Here is an 18,623-nt window from a genome sequence, read left to right on the forward strand (position 1 = left end):
GCACCTCTATTTTGCACGCGCGCATGCTGCGACTGGTTTCATACGATGAAAACAATGGCAACCAGTTCTATGGTGGGTGACAGGTAGTCGGGACAAGCGCGGTTCCTTTTCTGCGGGCGACAAACAAAGCTTTTCAAAGCGTAGAAGGAACAATGAAAGAGCTTCGAGTTTTGTAAAATCCTTCGTTGTACATATGGTCACAGTAACACCGCGCACTTCACCGATATTCTTGCTGTGAAAGTTTTGCACGTTTTGCATGTACTAAAATATAAGAAAAAAAAGCGGGTTGCTAAGCAAGCTGCTCCTAACCCTGAGGAAGAATGTGCTGGTGATGGTCGCTCTTTTTATGGTTTTTGGTAAGTGCAACTATCACTGCAGAAAAACGTCAAGGATTTAATAACACCGTTTTATTGCGATAGAGGTACCAGTGACAATAGGGGAAAATGTCAGCACCGTCTGTGTGAAGTCTCCGAAGTGCAGAAGGGCATGCGACCACCACACCATCTACTTCCATCCTTCACAAGCCGTCCACCGACTATAAGCGCGCACAGCAGCGGAACGAGAAGGCGACGACGATGGGGCGAGTAATACTTCTGGGGGATGAATGCCCCCTAGCTGCCCCCCAGAGTCTTCACCTCCCAGCAAGTTCCTTGCCCCCTCCCTAGCTAAGGTGTTCCTCACCAGCACGTCGCCCCCTTTGCCCCATATGTTACACCACCGCCACTCCCCGTAAGCGCCACCCTACAGAAAAATAATTATACGGACGCTTAAGTTCCCTCTAAAGCATTAGAACCAATGCTGCTCCTAGGTGTTTATTTATTTATTTATTTATTTATTTATTTATTTATTTATTTATTTATTTATTTATTTATTTATTTATTTATTTATTTATTTATTTATTTATTTATTTATTTATTTATTTATTTATTTATTTATTTATTTATTTATTTATTTATTTATTTATTACATACGGTTGGCCTCACTTTGAGGCTGTAACAGAATTGGATTCAAATTTGTATAAAATAGTGAAAAATGAAATTAAAAAAGAAAGAAACAGCAGACAAGAAACTTTTTCACTTTTACAGAAAAGTACACGGAAATCACACGTGATGACAGTGTTGTCAATAATTTTCAAAATGGTTTGTCAGCTTCAATACAAATGCTTAAGGGCACATCTGGTTCACAATTTCAGGAGGCAACATATTCCACTCATTAATCACATGTGAGAAAAACGAAAACGTACTGCTGAATGGATATTCTTGCTGAACTCACCGAAAAACAGCGCGCTTACACGGGACACGAGAAAGGAGACACACAGCGCTGTGTGAGTGCGTGTCTCCTTTCTCGTGTCCCGTGTAAGCGCGCTGTTTTTCGGTGAGATCATGTACCAACTGGCCCGGCAACTGTCCTTAATTCTTGGGGAAATCATTAATAAAAAGAAGTAAAAGAATTGGTGCAAGCACTGAGGCCTGTGGCTATCCAGATAATACTGCCAAATCCGCCTCGCTGTTTTTAAAGTAGACAAACTGGTGTTGACCATTTAAATAGGCTTTTAACCAACTAGTGATTGTCCCGTTACCTAGAAAGTGAACTAGCTTATAGTGAAGTTTAGAATGAGATACCCGGTCGAAGGCTTTTGAGAAATCAAAGAAAATCTTATCTTTTTGCCCCCCTTTCTCGATTGACATAGTTAGGTCATGGAGCGTTTCTCGTAATTGTGTTGTTGCAGAAAAATCTTTTCGGAAGCCATGTTGATTTGGAATAATTAATTTGTAGTCTTAAACCAACGTTGTATTGTGCCTCAAAATTAAATGTTGTAGGATTCTACAGGCCGTACATGTAAGAGAAATTGGCCGGTAGTCGGAAACATTGGCTGGATCTCCTGATATATGTATCGGAATTACCTTAGCTGTTTTTTACATTTCTGTTAGTTCTGCAGTCTCTATTTATTTATAATATAAAACCAGCATGTATTTGAAAAACCATTCAGCATAACGTTTCAGGAATGCATTCGGTATATTGTTATGTCCTGTCAAATTCTTCTCGTCCATACTGATAAGTAAACCAAATATTCATTCTTCACTGATTATTATTTCAACGAGTGTATTGTTCTTGCCATTAATCAGGGATTCCATCGCAAGGTCGGTGCCACCATCAAGTGTAAGCACGGATTTAAAATAACTGTTAAAGGAAGTAGCTGTGAGTAGTTCTCTGTTGGGATGGGGTTTACCCTTTCTAGTCTTCGAGGTCACGTACCGCAAGAATTTACGAGGAGCGGTCTTGATAAAATTAGTTAATGTGGCGTTCATGCATTCCTGCTCGGCCACTTTCACAGCTTGTTTGAGTGCCAATAAATGGCTGCGGATTTTCACCGCGTAACTTGGCAAGTGAAGTCTGCGTTTCAGCTTTCTTATTAGAGCAACTTTGCGCCAAACATGTATAATCCCTCTTGTTACCAATGGCTTTTTTTCGATGAACTGGCTTGGTTTTCTCTTGGATATACATAGAGAAACAATCTTGCCCGATAGTTACAAAAGACAGCCATACCTGACTGATAGACACTGTGGGAACTGGAGAACTACAAAAAAATTGTGTATGACATGTTCAAATGGTCAAGATTGCTGGTATCATCCGCTTTGGAGCAGTCAAAAATATATGCTTTCCTTATTTTAACAGAAGTCGTGGTTCTTAATGGGAGGACACATAATGTAGCCTTTTGATCTGAAAGATCATCTACTACATCACATGAATAATTTGTAAACCGAACTATGTCACTAATAAACGAACGTAACGTGCGTTTGGTTGCTGATTACTTGAACGAGACCGAAGTCAATAGAGATATATAGGAGCGGTTTTGCTCTAAGTATGTCCTTTTTACAAATGGTGAGGGGTATCCATATTGATGCAAGAGAGGTTACAATCTCCAGCAAGAACAACTTTTCTTGGCTCGCTTAAGTGATGTTTCATGTAATCTGCCATCAGACACAACGTTTCGTCGGTACGGTAACGTGGCCGGTACATCGTTCCTAAGTAAGCATTGACATATAGTGATTTTAACACAAGTCGCTTCAACGTCATCGATAGCTGGCATGGTGGCTGCGGGTATGCTATCTTTGATCAAGGTTTCCACTCCACCACCATGTCTACCTCGGTCCTTACGCATTACGGTAAATCCAGGCGGAAATCTGCACCTGAAATGCTGCGATAGAGCCAGGTTTCTTTTATGGTGGTAACGTCTGACTTATGTTCGATTTTAAAGGCTTGATGTTCAGTTGTTTTATTCAGAACGGTTCTGGCATATATGTTGGTTATTGTTCATGAGTAGAGCGTGTCGTGTTTTCTGTTTTTTTTTGCCCCGTGTTAGTCGTTCTTTTCCTGCATATTCTATGAATTTCTTATCATCATCCCATGTATAGAGCACATTCTTAACTTTAATCTTGCCGAAGACCAACGAAACTTTGTCACTTTTATCCTTGTTTGGCTTACAGCTGTCCGAAAGCTCTATTCGGACGTTACAAAGTCGTGGAGAGAAGTCTTCGCATTCTGATATTTCGGAGTCCTTCAATTTGCTACAGTTTTGGAAGATTTTTGCTTTGACACGAAAATCACATAAATTTAGAACGACACGTCCGGCTTTGATGCCCTTTGCTGCGCCTAGGCGATGAATTCTTTCAACTCTCAAGTTCGCTACACCAAGGATGGTAGCTATAACGCTATAAGCTTTAATGAGTGTGTCTGTTCTTTCACCGCGTATACAATGTTGTCACTGTCACCACATGTTTATTTGCACACATGCTCATTTCACAATCTTCTTGTCTTACCCTTTCGCGGTTGCACGCTCCACCCTTGCTTTAGAGGGAATTTTCCTCCCATGATGATGTGACGTGTGTATTCACGGCCCTTTCGATCAGTCAGCTAATTTTGTACTTAAGGTGGCGGTCCCTCACCGGCGGTGAACAGACGAAATTCTTGTTAATACTTGTACATCGATTGGACTTTGCTCGCTTCCTTTATAATTATGGTTAAAATATCACCAGAAAGCCTATTTTCTCTGCTATCAAATGATGCATAAGACCTGTCGATAGCTGCAAAGGTGTTTGAACTGTATGCGAAATCGCAACGGTAAAATCAGATTTTGAGCTCTATATGTCTGAGGAAATGCAATCTTGCGAAAAAAAAAATAGCAGTGGCTTAGCTCAGCTATGCCAGGGTATACGTAGCGAGAGCACGACGGTGCAACTACTGCGCGTCCTGTCGTCTCTTGGTTAGGCGTTCTTCTCGATCCTCAGGCGTTTCCGCTGCTGTCTTGGCCTTGCACCGATCGTTCTTTCTTTTCCCGACAGCCGGCTATCAGGCCACAACCTCAGGCTTGGACGAGTTGTGCTTATCATGTTTACGAAGCCGCTCAGCGGCTGCCTTCACCTTGGAAATGGCTCTCCGCTGCTGCATCACACCTGTCTTATACTTACCGCAGCACGTCCCCTTCCTTCGCGCATGCGCAGTAAGGCGCACCTGCTCTGTCGTCACTCAGCTCCTCACACATGCGCACAACTGGCGAGGCGAGCGCACGCAGCTGCAAGGCGCGCGGCGCGCCACACCAGCTACGTGCTTTTACGTCACTCGGCTGCTCGCGCATCTGCACAACTGGCAGTCCACACGAACGGCGAAATGGCGAGACTGTGGGTAGTGTAGCTCTCGCTACAAATTGTTTTGCACCTAGTGCAAATTCTTTCGAGTCGCTTGGAGATGAAGGACCAACGAGCGTGTTTAACCATTTAGAAATGTGTATATAGCTTAGTTCATAACCCACGCGTGTTTGAAAAGCCCATATAACAGGAAAATGTATTCTGGAATAACGTGTCCTATATTCACTGCCCTGCAACCATTTTTTACATACTTGAAGATCCTGCATTCTTTATTCTTTCTGGAAATATCATTGCTCTTCCTCATTTAGTTCAAAAATTATTCCTGACCAAAGTTAACGTTTTTTTCTAAAATAGCTGACCAGAAACTTAAACTTTACAGGCAATCAGCGATCAGGTAATTATGCTGATGTTTCGCGAGCAAACAATTCAATACTTGTCTATATATGGCTATGCATCGCCGTTAATCTACGTCTTTCGGGGAATGAGCATGGCCATGGAAGTTGCAGCTACTTTTTTCATAGTGCTTATGAGGGGCACAGTCTCTTCGTAAAATATTATAAGCACGGTTGAAATGTTTCACCATTTGTTTTTTTCTGGTGAATGTACATTGAAATATCAGGATTTCTTTCTTTTAATCAACTTGTGACGATTATAAAATACAAAGTCCACAAAATACAAACGATAATCGAAATAACCAAGCACCGTGCGATAAATGTAGTAGGTAGCGCTACCTACATAGTACAAGTGCTCTAAAAAATTCGCAGTTCAGAAACATGACGAGCGTGGTGCTGCAAACAGTCTAAAATCAAGAGGTATTTACGAGAGCGTGTGTCTTTCTAAGACATTTCCACTTTGACTTCTACGTGATGTTAACCCCGTGGCGCCCATATGCAGGCAACCATGGTGCACAACAAGATGACTGTCGCGTCACGAACACACGAGGTAAACAATATTATTTTCTAGCGAATGCAATAATGACTCCCACCACAACGCGTGGCCAGGAGGACGTCTGTCAGCGCACTTCCACACGCCTATTTGATCAGTGGGGCGCCCTTAACCCCCCTCCCCCCTTTGTTTACTGTCTTTAGCATCTAGCTGGGCCCGGGACGTGTGTTTTCGAGGATTCCTCAGTTGGAGAAGTTAGTTTCGAACCTGGCCATCGGGGGAGAAAGGTGGATTCAGCTCCTTTGTTCTGCTTGGAGTCAGCAAGACGAGTGGCAAGGTTATTCCTCCGATATCAAACTTCAGTGTTTACCGGTTTCTTCAGATTATATGTTTCTTACGCACACACAGGAATTGCTGAAAGAATTCGCTTTGCCATAGTTCGGTTTTAATACTTTGAAAGCACCAGTAGCAACAAAACTGCAAACCCGTCAGCCAGGGTGTGCCGCGGAAACAGTGTGGCACTACCTCGACCATGACAAGCGCCTCATCCGGAAACTGGAATTACCTCGCTGGATGCGGCTGGGAGGAGACGACCTAGTTACGGCTTTGATGGAAACAGAAACTAGAAGGAGGGGTCGCCCCTATTTGTCAGCTCTTCTACTTTCTGTCCTGTTTCTTTGCGCTGCTTTTTTTTTTTCATCAAGTATGAACCAATATTTGTAGGCACTATAGCCTTTACACTATTTGAATAAGCGCTTGGGTGGAGCGGTCGGCCTCCCGCGTTCCCCATCTTCCTTCGAACCCCATTGAACCATTGCCAGATCACCTGTTGTGCCATCCCGAGACGTGTAAAAAGCTTTTCAGGGCTGGTTAGATTAAATTTGTCTAATCATTATCAAGAAATATACTTACAAATAGCATCCCAATAGAACAGTTTTACAAATGATCGTAGTGTGTCAATTATTTGGTCGACTCTTTGTTGCTCGGCAAATCTGTGTACTCTGCTGAGCTCACGATCTCGGGTGATGCTCCACTTTCTCAACATACTCCCCAACCAAAATTTCTGTGGTTGACCCAGCACGAACTAAGAAGAAACACAACAGTGACGACTAATGACTTTCAACTAGACCTCACAGCGGTTAATATATTAGTATTACTAATTTTTCATCAGTAAAAAAAAATAATTTACGTTGACTGGCAGCACTGCTTTAGTTGACAGCCAAACCTTTAGTGTCGTGCGTTTCAATCATTTTTTATGTAGAGTGTTGTGTTCCAGTGCTGATAGTAAAGCTAACGTGCTGTAATAGCTGTCAGGATGTTTTCCATGAACGGGCAGGTGGGAAACAGGCATGTGAAACAACTTCCGGCCCGAACAGGTGAGGTTGAATCGGCGTTTGCAGCCGCAGCGACACCTCCGCTCTAAAATAAGTAAATAAACAAAAACAAACAAGTGTTGTGCACAGGCAGCGCGTTTCGCAAGAGAATGAAGAATCTCAACCAAGGCTTATTTCGCGTGACCCGGGCGCAGACAACCGCATCCGCCGTCTCAGCGTTCAGTTTGATGCGTTTTTGTTTGAAGCTTTCTCTGAAGCATTTCGCCTTGCCGTGTTCTGAAAGGTGTCGCCCAACCATGTTAGCAATTCTGACCAAAAAGCATGCGATAACTTCGACGGATACAATGAACCTATTTTCATTTGTCACACACAGGACAACCAATGTACAGCATCTCAGTGGACAAAATTCATATAAAAATATTGGTACACGTCAAATCTGAAAGAATTCCATCTGGTAGATGCGTCTAATCATTTGGCATTTCTAGAAAAAAAAAGGCTTACCTTCTTTGGCATCTGCAGGCTTTTCCTTTTCGCTAATTCTAAAATTCTACTATGCAGTCATTAAGAGAGTGTATTAGCAACTCTCCCAAGATTTTTTTCCGTCAACCGTGAAAAACGAAAAAGATCAATTCACGATCGGCGGTCTTTTTTATTTGTGCCACGCGCGTTAGGCAAGCTTGCGTACTGCAGACGAGCTATCGGTTGTGGTTCTGGAATAACAGGCAAGATTAGGCAAACAAAGTGGCCGAACCACCCCGAAGAAAGCAAAACAAAAATTCCACATTCCGTGCAACTTACAGAAATTCAAACACAATACTTAAACGGGTCAATCTTAATACCACCGATGAATTGATAGAAATGAATTCTGCGTACACTTGGTATTAGTTCACATGTAATCGCTGTATATGGTTGAAGTCGACGAGCATGAAATCTTGATGTTATTTTAGAACAGCCTTCAATTGAGCATTCTGTGCGTGAATTATAACGCCCGTGAGCAGCAGAACGTGAAAAAATGTCTGGAAGGCCAGCAAATGTGAGTCAGTTTCAATTCTTCATTGGCCTTTAAATTTAAGGCCGCATGTTGAAATGCCAAGTTGCAGATATCAAACAAAGATAATAGAGCACTTAAAACTGAGATTAAATCCTAACATACGCTTTGCGCTCACTGAGCCATAGTGCAAGCTGTAGGAATATAATGGTGAGGGAACAGAAGGATTTCGCTGAAGATGACACGAATACAGTTTTCTCTAGTTTCACCAAGTTTACGCAGTGACGTTCTGTTCGTTCACGTGTAATGAGAAAAAGAGAAACATAAGTCAATCTAATGACAAATATATTTCTAGCTCCATGTAAAGACTAGAGTTTTGAAGCATAAGCGAACAATTTATACAGAGATAAGACATGTAAAAAATAATGATAGCGCAACAATTGATTGAGCAAAGTAGAATTGCAGAACTGTCTGAGGCCACTCGATCTTCAGGGCGTAAAGGGTTTAATCCACCATTAACAGCTGTAGTTTCCTCAAGCCAAAAACCTGCGTATAGAATTTGCGCAGAGAGTTGGTCTGTGCATAAGAAACGCGCAATTAAAAAAGTTTTGTCACCAGTGGAATTACATCGAATCATCCTGGCTGTCCTCGACTCTTTGGCCGAATATATGTATCAGTCATTTATAAGGTTGGTAACCATAAGTTGTATTAGCCACTGTGCAACCATAACTGAACGGGGACAGCTGTCAACTTCTGCGCCCAGCGTCGTGGTTCCTGAGGTAACAGCGATACGTTCACCGAGTTGGAAATGAATGTCGCAATAGACGCGGCTTCTTGAAAGGCTTTAGGTGAATGAACACTGCAATGATGGCATGTTGTAACAAAAAAGAAATCTGAGAGCTGTCTAAGCTATTCCGGGGGTAATTTCATGATCTCCTAAATTTCTGCTCTCTGCTTGCTGACATAGCTATACCGAAAGCATGCAATGTATGTGAAGAATGAAACATCAACAGATCACCTTTGGCGTTGGCTTTTGGCTTCTCGAAGACAATTGCAGCAGTTTTTTGCTTTGCGAAAAAGTTGTTTGGTTCAAGAAGTAACTACAAATACTCAGATCGCATTCCCAGCTAATGAAAGCCAGTGCTCAGGTCTGGTTGCCTTCAGTTCATAGAGCGCTGCAGTGCACCTTCCCATTGGCTGCGTATTACACATATTTTAGCCCATCGTAAGACCCCGTCATCAAAGACCCAATGGTCGGGCCTATTGCCGCAGATGTTTGAAAGCTCCGGGTGTGTCTAAGTTACCATTGACATTCGACCCGATAGAGGCTAAGTGAACAACGTAAAATGGCCACCTTATGGACTGCAACCACTGCTTTCCTACTTCAGTCGTCTGTGAGATTAAGAATTTGCACCCCAAGCATCACAGGTAATCGACCCCATATAGCTAATGGGTGGCTCCACTCAGGATTCTATGTACGACCGGGTTTTTTCCATATGTTTCCAATGTTGGACCTATTGCATTTGCTAATTGGGATGTCGAATTTTGGGAGAGTGGCCAATGAATGGGTTATCATGAGTGAAGTAGACAAATAAAACCTAAAAGAGGCTTCTTCGTAAAATGTTGCACTGGCTCGAGGCAAAAGGCTGTTCAGTATTCCGACAGGGAGTGATTAATTTAAGCGGATTTTATTGCACCTGGGAGACCTTCCTTCGTCACATGCTTATGCTTGGCTGCGTTGCATACACAGAGCGCACAAAAAAGTAAATGGAAAGAAACAAGCAGCAACTCAAACCGTTTGGAAGTATAAAGAATCAGAGTTTTAAAGCTACCGCGACGACTCTTTGCTGGACATGAGAGCAGCTGTGCATGTGTGTAGTACTTTGTAGGCTTGAGAGAAAGCAAGAAAATAAAAAAGAAAACTGCATCATCACCTGTCGCCTTGGCGGAATGGAGCCGCTTTCAGCCTCCCGCTGCGATTCAGGGGCTATAAGTGGCGCCAGTTCTGGCAAACATGTGCATAGCTTTTCCTGGAGGGTCAGAAAATATTATTGCGCTAAGCAGTGATCCTAATTAGGCTCTGAAGATAATATATAACCGACTTTGCTCTTTACGCGCATGGCTAAAAAGTACATTCCAGCATTCTATGCGCCTTGTGTCATTAGTGGATGTTTTTTATTGTCAAAAGAACCAAACCAGGTTACCATGCATAAAGCATTTCACAAGGAATGGCCTACTGTATTATAAATACATATTTCATTTGGGATTATTGATTTCCATACAACCTTGACTTCACGTAGCCAAAAAAAAAAAAACAGGCCGGAAGAAAACAAACACGACGGACCAGCTGTTGTCTCTCTTCGTCTTCGGTCGTCTTTGTTTGGTGCACTTGTATGACTCCCAGTTTCGGTCGTAAAAACCGGCTTATATTTGAAAACCCTTATTTGAATTAAAATTTAATTTAAAGCCAAATTGAAATGATAGTTTGCAGGGTTACTGCTTTTTTTAGTGACTTTTTATGTGCTCCACATGTAAGCCGCAGGATTTCCAAAGTTGTGTTAGCTTTCGAAAAGTTTTTGTTCCAATCTTTTCATCACGAATGCTACAAGCAGAGAAAAAAGAATCTTGTATATATAGGGAATCCGCAAGACGGGTTAGGAAGTACCTGCCCTGACATCAGTGTTGAACTATTAGCAGAGCTTCCATCCCTTTTTTATTGCAGCTCCACGTACTTATCGCTGTCAGTGGATACTCGCGGGGGGCAGCCGGAGGTGTCACCGCTTGACTCGGTCGGATTACATCGCGGTGACGTAGAGAAAAAAGCGTTGGGCTATTTACACCAAGATCATAGTATTCAAACCCAGCACTTATGGCTGCATTTCGATGGCGGTGTAATTCAAGAAAACAAAACAAAAAGAAACAATCGTGCGCCGTACCCTCCAAAACTACGCTAAAACACACACGTTGAGGAAGCTGAAATGGAGCTCCTCTCCATGCTGTTTCCCATAGCCTGGACGTAATTTCACCGCGTAAACCGCAAGTGTCGTGCTGTACAAAGCGCGGCATCATTTCTATTTCGAGCCGGATGCAGGAGCGATTTAATTGTGTTGAACAGTGTTAGCGTTTCTCTGCAGAGCAGTGTATATTTTGCTTAACATAAATCATTTGCGTGGTAATAAATTTGTTTCGCCTATTTGGGAAAGCGAAATTTCTTTTCGTTTGATCAATTGATATTCTCATAGAACAATGACGGCGCTCTTTACAATAAGTTTAGCGCTTCGAACCTCGTGTATGCAATTAAGAGGACACTTTCTGTAAGGCGTGTAGCAAACAAAATAATTATTGCACATTTTTTATTCCATCCAGCCTAAATTGTGCGTCACATTATGGATAGAAGCGTTGCTGCTAGTGCGTTCATTATCTACGATAAGGTGATCACCTATGAGGACGCATGTGTGGACTCTAAGCTCGCGGAACGCATGCAAAAGCAAAGTTTTTCAAGGATTACTGCAGGTCATCACAGAAGCTGTCACAGCACGCAAAAATTTCTTTCGCATCTTTCCCAAACATTTCTTTCAACAGTTTTCTTTCGATAAGATTCGGAGCGAAGAGTTATAGGGCCAGTAATATCCGATTGAGTTTCGTTATTTAACCAAACTCGAACGCAGTGTGCAGGCGCTCCCCCATCAGGCAGAGCTTGCAAATGTTCCATGCGCTGTGAGTTGTAAAGAACACCGCGTTATGTTTTTCTCAGTTGTGTTCCATAGGTAAAGGCTCTTCTAACTTCTTCTGTTCGCAGTCTTATATATAATTGAACATTTTCATTTTATCTGTTCACCAGTATGTTCATTAAAAACTCCTTCATTCTCTTAGCTACGGGCACTGCAAACGCAAAAGTTAGGAATAATTTTGAGTCTTCACCAGAATAGGAGCGGGCTCAAGTACGCGACCTACATTTGAGACGTGCGCACGGTGATAGCAGGATGAGTTCAACAGTAAACATCATTTAAAAAGTTTGCAACAGTTACTGCAGTGAAATGAGTTTCTCTCAATACTGCAGTTGCCCTTTCGTAACCGCCCACAGAAACCCACAGATAGCTCGCTACGTTGTGCTCAGTGTTTTCTCAGGCATATGCCTTAGCCTTCTTGTTCTGACGCCACGTGATACGGGCAAGATTTGTTTTTTACACTTCCCCCTAATAGGGGCTACAAGCGTGGTCTTACAGACGACCCACATTTGCAAGAAAGCATAAGTACAAACAAGCTATCACTGAGCACGTAAAAACAGAGTCACGTACAATATACGCAAAGGAGTGTGCTACAGGAGGGTCAGTGTCACCAGTAGTTGGCAGCTAATTGCCGCCGTGCCTTTATCAGGAGTATGGTGATAGCCCTCATAGCCGCAGCACATAATTCTGCGTGTGCTATTCGCTGTCTGTGCTGTGACATTCATCATATATGCCGCCTGTACAATTTACATATGGCACACATTCGCGCTTTTCGCGATACTTCGTGCTTGGGTTTCATAAGTAATTTTCTAAATTTTGGCTTCTTTGGCTTTATTTTACATGTCGAAGGCAACACTTTTGGAACCCATTTGGTTAGGCCAAAGCCATGACTATCCTTCACACCGAAAGCTGTAACAGCATTGTACGGGCCATTTACTGTACATCGTTTCAAACATAACAGGAAAAGATGCGGAGGCTGCGGGGAACTACGTCCTTGAAACCAAATTACACTGCCAAGTATAATTCTTTCTTCTGAAAGCCTCGGTGAGTATCTAGATGAAAACAGAGTGGTATAAAATATAGTAGCATTGGAAATCACGGTCGAAGCTGGGGGAGGCTCAGTGCTCGGGCTCTCTGGATGAAATTTTTATTGTGTGTGAACTAAATTTTGGGCGCGAATTAATCCTTGCTTCTACAAGTCTCGATGAGATTTCTGGAACGAAATATGCTTTGGGTGCACTTTGGTTGTATGGAGAACTACTCTTTTTGCGCAGACTTTGCCTCCTTGAAGAAGCGCGCTAGCTTAAGCAGCGTTGCCTTCTGTGTTTCAACCGGAAGCGGAAGAAGCCATAGTATGCACGCGAGCGCATAAACGCCAAAGCAGGCCTGTGAGGCGCCCAACTGGGCAGCCTATTGTGAAACGACTAAACGTGCCTACCGGACAAGACACAACTGCCGCTAAAGCCAATCAGCTTTGGCGTACGTTGAATAACGTGCTAAGTCGGTATGCATCGACAAAATAACATTTAGTGTGGTAGGAACTAGGCGCGTTTATCGATTTCGGGTAAGGTACGTATGCATCCGAAGACTGCATTGTGGCAGGTGCTCCGCCGGCCCACCGAGTTGAGGGCAACCTGCCAGGTGAGTACACTTGGGCCTTCACCTGAATGAAGGTCTGGTGAAGGGTGCACCTGGGAGAAGGCCTTAAATTTAAAAGTCTTCCGAGTAATTCCTTTAGGCAGAAGGCGTTTAGTCTAAGGACCTTTAGTTGGAATGTATTAAGCTTGTAAGAACCTTAAGTGCCCATCGTAACTATTTCTACTGCATGATATTCCGCGCTCACGGATGCTAAACCGTCTTCTAATTTTTATTCTGTTCATCCACCAATTAATGGTTACAGCTGCAATAAGGAACACGCCACAACTGATGCATTGTAGGGAGTAAGGTAATTCCAATCAAACTGGAAGTATGATCAGATATGGATTCATTAAGTGACCACGCCCATACATTTGCGTGCCTTGTCAATAGAAGGTCGAGAAAGCACAGGCGGGAGTATAGTTTTCGCGTCCTTGGCATTAAAGAGTATGGAGAACATGTGAGCACGTTTTCTACATGAGATGTTTTCATCACGTAGAAGCGATCGCCTACGTAGCGCAGCTCAATATCATTTCGCCTACTGATCGTCCGTTGCGTGGCCCCTTCTTAACCGCAGAACTTCAATTAGCTTCATTTCTTTCTTTTGTGCCGCAGCGGAGGCTGAGTAGTTATTGCGCTCGGCTGCTGAACCAAATGACGCTGGTTTGACTACGCTTTCGATCTCGATTTTGATAGAGGCGACACGCTGGCGGCCCATGTAATGTGCGATATCAGAGCACGGTAAAAATCCGGGTGATAGAATTTTTTTGGAGCCCTCCACTATGGTGTTCCTCAAAGCCTGAGTACCTTTGGTACGTTAAACATCAATAAGGAAATGTTTGTTTTTTCGCCTATGTTTGTTGTCTTTTCTTTTGTTATTGTTTCTTGTCTTTTCTGCGTTCTTTCTTCCCTCATTTCTATTGTTCTCTTTTTTTAGTTTCTTGTTTATTCTTTTATATCTTTATTCATCAGCCCTTCATTTTTCTCTTCTTCGCTTAATGGTACTGAATCCAGAGTGGCACAAACTTTTGTAAAACGTTTTCTACCTTTATTTCTAAACACTGCCATGATAGAGTTTTTGAATACTATAGTTTTGAAAAAAAATATTCAACTGTCAGTGATGACTAGAGTCTACATCTTGGATGCACTGGCCCAATTTTTAATCTCCCAGCTTTTGCCTCGTCATCGCCAGGATTGTTGGTCCTTACTCGCCCTAGAGAGACGCATTCCTTCACTAAACCTAAAACGCTTCCGCTGGTTTTGAAAACCATTCTCTCCTTTGCCTCCTTGTCTCGTATTAGGGACTACATGATAGCGAAACAGGCGTCGGTCATGTCAAAAATTTCTTGAGCAAATGAATTGATAAGCTGTGGCGAAATCATCACTCATGTGCTTACTTGGCGCTGTTTTAACCATCTGAATGTTGACTCGGTGACTAAAGTAGCTGCTCAGTGTCCAGGGATTTCACCGCTTACGCGCAATGAGCTATCATATTGGGCATATTGCCTAAGAGTAGCACTGCTCTTGGTTCACTTACTGCCTATCTGTTGCCATTTTTGCACTGAACATTTTAGACAGACAGCAGAAAAGTTCTTTAATGAATATGAGTCGCATGTATTTCTACTCCACAATGCTCCTTAACATGAAAACAGGTAAAATTATGAATTTTGTTTTTATCGCTGAGCTGATTGAAGTTTTTCAAATAATTAAAAGGTACCCGAAGGAAACATTGTGGTGTTAATTTTTTTTTCAAAAACACAGCACCGTAAATTGATATCGCTTTTGTTTTTTGCTTAACTTGTGTTACCATAGCCCTCAAGCCTTGCAAAATTCTATTCGAAGAGACACGCCGCGAAATAATAACATTGTGTGGATTCTCATTTCAAACAAATTTCAGTTAAAATCATTATTTCAAGAATGCCGGAAATACTACGTGTGCAGTGCTCAAACAACCGCTCGGCTTATTCCATATCATGATCATGTTCGCTTTTGCTTAGTTATCTCCTCAACTTGTAGGTGAAGGACACAATGCCCATTACTCAGACCTTTTTGTTCGCCATGAACTGAAAAAGCATACAAGAAAGCAAGTTTCCAACGACTACTTTTAACGATAGGTTTTGGTTTGGTTCCGATAATGGCAAACCTATGGTGCCCTGCTGTATACTTCATGTAACCGAAAAAACTACCACCATGATAAGAGGCCAAAAAGAAAGAAAATGAACCGAAATATTACCAAAAAAAAGTCCCTGGAGTCGTTCTTTCTGTTAACCCTATACTAGAGTTTCTTCCGGGAATTGTTTACCATTCTTGGACGCCCACGAAGCGAATCTACGCACCGCGTTTTTTGTCGAGTTTGAAAGTTTAATAACTGTATTCTCTAGAAAGCTTTTCGTTGTATCTTGAGGAAATGTCGTAAACTCGAAGCGCCTCTAGTTTGCGCGAGCGCATGCTGCGACTGGTTTCATACGCTAAAAACAATGGGAAAGAGTTCTATGGTGTGTGACAGGTAGTCGGGTTCCAAGCGCGGTTACATTTCTGCGGGCTGCAAACAAAGCTTTTCGAAGTGTAGAAGGAACAACGAATTAGCTTCGACTTTTGTAATATCTTTCGTTGTATATATGGTCACAGTAATACCGCACAGTTCTCAGACACTCTTGCTATGAACGTTTTGCACGTTTTACATGAACTAAAATATAAGAAAAAAAAATCGTGTTGCTATGCGAGCTCCTTCTAACCCTGAGGAAGTATGTGCTGGTGAAGGTCGCTCTTTTTATGGTTGTTGGTATGCGCAACTATCACTGCAGAAAAACGTCAAGGATTGATTATCACCGTTTTATTGCTATAGAGGTTCCAGTGAGAATAGGCGAAAATGTCAGCACCGTCCGTGTGAAGCCTCCGAAGTGCAGAAGGGCATGCGACCACCACACCATCTACTTCCATCCTGCACAAGGCCTCCACCGACAATACGCGCGCACAGCAGCCAAACGAGAAAGGGGCAACGACTGGGCAGGTGATACTTCTGCAGGATGAAAGCACATTAGCTGCCGCCCTAAATCTTCACCTGCGGGCAAGCTCCATGCCCCTTCCTAGCTAAGGTGTTTCTCTGCAGCACACGCCCCCTTCGTCCCACCTGTCGCACCACCGCCACTCGCCATAAGCGCCACCCCACAGAAAAAGAATTATGGGAACTCTTAACTTTAATAAAGAGTGTATTGCTAAAGAATTGGAAGCAATATGTTGCTCCTAAATGTTTATAAGTCTGTGTCACTTTCAGCACATGTTTATTTGCAGGCATACTCATGCTCTGAGTGGGTTCGCCGAGAACATTTTACGTTCTTCTTTTCACCCCTTTCTCTGTTGAAGGCTCGCCGCTTGTTTTAGACTGAATTTTTTTGGAATGATGACGTGACTTGTAACATCACCGTCCACTGAATCTGGCAGCTAATTTTCTACTCAACGCAGGACGCAAGATAACATGGTATGGAGGCTAATGCTGTTGCAATAATTATCTCGCCTGTTTGAGGCCTGGGCATAGATTGAAAGCATGAAATAATCTACTGTGGTGAATCCGACAGCTTGACTACTTTCTGGCCTCAGTTTCATGATCGTTCTGCGAATTTTGTGTTCTCAAGATGCGAATAACCTTAAAAAATGAAGAGGTGTTTATTTTTAGGGAGGTTTTTTTGCGAGATTACCTTTACTAAATTCATTTCTGGACAAATACAAGAATATTTTATATGACGCCGATATGTAAACCATTCGAAAAATTTCTAGCATCATGCCACTAGAGAAGTCGGTTTTCTTGTGCATTATATCTTAGAAGAAAGCTGTAGTTTCAGAATATTGCTTTCCTACTAACATTTTTTGAACTAGCCAGTAAAAATTTCGCGGAATACCTTGGCTCGCACTGCTTTTTTCTTAATCACATTTTCAAAAAGGCTTATCAGCTATTAACAACAACAGATTTCTTTTCAAGTCGAGGACATTTTTTTTTTTGCCAGGTGCAGCCATGTTCTAGTTACATTGTCTATATATAACGAAACTGACTCATCCTTTTGTTTCTTTTGCCAACTTCAATATGAGGGATTCAAACCCACGCGAGTAAGCGTACTAACTACCAATGGTTAAAAGAGGCTGCAGTTTTAATATAAAATTTGAAATCTGTCTTATACCAGCGAAAGTGCCATCACTGACGATGCTAAACTTTTACATCGGCTGATATAAAAACAATTATTGTGTCAGCCAAAATGCTTACCCTCTCCGTAGTGGATAATAGTAATGTTTGAAATCTTCCGAAATGAAGATTTTTCAAGTAGCACTTATAATCACGTAATAATTCCTGCAGTACTGTTAGAGTGGCTATGCAGGAGGAAGCTTAGGTAACGCACCATATCGGATAACAGTTGTGAATTTCGGAGAATCTCACGTTTTCATTTGTCTCAGCCAGATGTTCTCTAGAACCCTCTCCAGATAAGCGAGTTTGGACTGCGTCGGGTCAAGCGAGAAACATTTACTACACAATGAGACGCCTTCTGCCAGACCATAGCAAAGAGAATGTCCTCATTCAGTACAACTTACAGAAATTCAAACTCAATACATAGAAAGGCCAATCTTAATACCACCGATGAAATGAAAGAACGGCCTTTTGCGTACACATAGTATTATTTCGCACCTAATTGCTATAATTGGTTGTAGTTGTCGGACATGAAATCTTGAAGTTCTTTTAGAATAGCTTTCAATTCAGCCTTCTGTGCGTAAATTATAACTGCCGTGAAAACCAGACCGTAAAAAATGACTCGAAAACGAGCAAATTTGCGTCAGTTTTCTTTTTTCCATTACCAATAAGTTTCAGTCCGTATGTTGAGATGCCAGCTTGTAGACATCAAAGAAAGATAATAGAGCGTTTACAAATCAGGTAAAATCCTAACATACGCTTTGTGCTCACTGAGCCATAGTACAAGCTGAGGGAATAAATTCGTGAGGAAACAGAAGGGTTTGGCTGAAGATGACACAAAGAAATTACCATTTGCCCAAAATACAACAAGTTTGCTGAGCCACCTTCTCCTCAAGCATTTACCTTAAGGCAGTCCTATTGACATATAATGAGAAAAAGAATAATGAGTCAATCAATGCCCAATACATGTTTGGCTCACTGTTAAGACTAGTGTCTTGAAGCATTAAGTAAGAGCTTATAAAGAGATAAGACATGCGAAAAATAATGGTAGCACAACAATTTACTGAAGAAGGTAGAATTGCAGAACTGACTAGTGCAGCACGATATTCAGGGCATAGAGGGCTCAATCCATCAAGAACAGCTGCACATTCACCAAGCCGAAAACCTACATATAGAACTTGAGTTTGATCACTTCCAGAATGACATGGCATCACTCTAGCTGCCGACAACTCT

At 42.2% G+C, this 18,623-nt stretch overlaps 1 long non-coding RNA gene across 1 annotated transcript; it reads left to right on the top strand.

The window, feature by feature from the left end:
- The first annotated feature begins 266 nt into the window (after nucleotides 1-266).
- On the top strand, nucleotides 267-12,510 carry LOC144134796 (uncharacterized). Its single transcript, XR_013315256.1, has 3 exons — nucleotides 267-356; nucleotides 5,541-5,588; nucleotides 12,431-12,510. It is a non-coding gene; the product is annotated as an uncharacterized LOC144134796 (long non-coding RNA).
- The last annotated feature ends 6,113 nt before the right edge of the window (nucleotides 12,511-18,623 follow it).

The sequence above is a fragment of the Amblyomma americanum genome, chromosome 5, assembly GCF_052857255.1.
Source record: "Amblyomma americanum isolate KBUSLIRL-KWMA chromosome 5, ASM5285725v1, whole genome shotgun sequence".
NCBI classification, from domain to species: Eukaryota; Metazoa; Arthropoda; class Arachnida; order Ixodida; family Ixodidae; genus Amblyomma; species Amblyomma americanum.